Genomic DNA, 1,028 nt, shown 5'->3' on the forward strand with positions numbered 1-1,028 from the left:
ACATCTGAATCATTCTCCCTTAAAAAATCGCCTCCCTTCTTGATGCAAAATCGAATCCACGTCAGACGGGTGGGTTGGAGAGGTAACAAATTTATTCAGAAATTTAGCATATGCAAATTAGTCAAAACTGAGAAATTACAATTAACCAATATGAAAAGTCAAACAATCATGTCAATAAGTTGTATAAAACCAATCTATCTTAAGTTATTCTTAATCAATCGGAAAAGGAAGCCAAAGTTAATTTCGAACCTCCAGAGTTCTACAAATCTGAGAATGTTAAGTCTAGAGAAGAGAGTCAAGGGCTATAGCCCAGACGTGACAGAGAAATAGGAGAAGCAGCTAAAGTTCTTCGGTTGCAGGTGCATTTATACTCTGTATTCTCGAGGGGGTTTGAAACTACTATAATTCATAGAAGTATGGTAGTTGTATAGCTGCTTTGTGAGAAATCATTTAAATAACCTCACAATGATTTATAGTCTCCATCATCTGATTTCAATGAATCTTAGCTTTCAATGCCTCATACAATGTATTTCAGTACATTATTACAAGTGACAACAAAAATCTAACATTAAAATACAAAGAGTAAAAAGCCCAACTAAAGCAAATACTGATAACAATGTTGAAATTTTAACATTTTTCCAACATTAACAGCGGGTGAAAAAGTTCAATTATTTCAGTGTCATTAACATTTGACAAATCAACTATTTTTTAACATTGATTCAGTGGTTGCTGGGTTCAGATGTCCGACTGAACAAGTATTATATTCAAAACACTTACACATTAGCATTTATATGAATACTTTGTGTCTTTTGCCACTTGCTGGTGAGCCTACTCTGTTAATGTGGTAAAAAGCCCATCTTGCCACCTCATTCAAGATCTTCAAAAAAAAAAAAAAAAAAAAAAAAAAAAACTGTCATCATTCACTGTGGGAGTAGTGAAAATCACATTTTCCTTCAGCCCCGTTGTACACTACCCTACATATATTTTTTTTTTTTTTTTGGTGCTGCCCATTAACTCCGCCTCCGAAC

Source organism: Labeo rohita, unplaced genomic scaffold (genome assembly GCF_022985175.1).
Source record: "Labeo rohita strain BAU-BD-2019 unplaced genomic scaffold, IGBB_LRoh.1.0 scaffold_73, whole genome shotgun sequence".
Taxonomy (NCBI): Eukaryota; Metazoa; Chordata; class Actinopteri; order Cypriniformes; family Cyprinidae; genus Labeo; species Labeo rohita.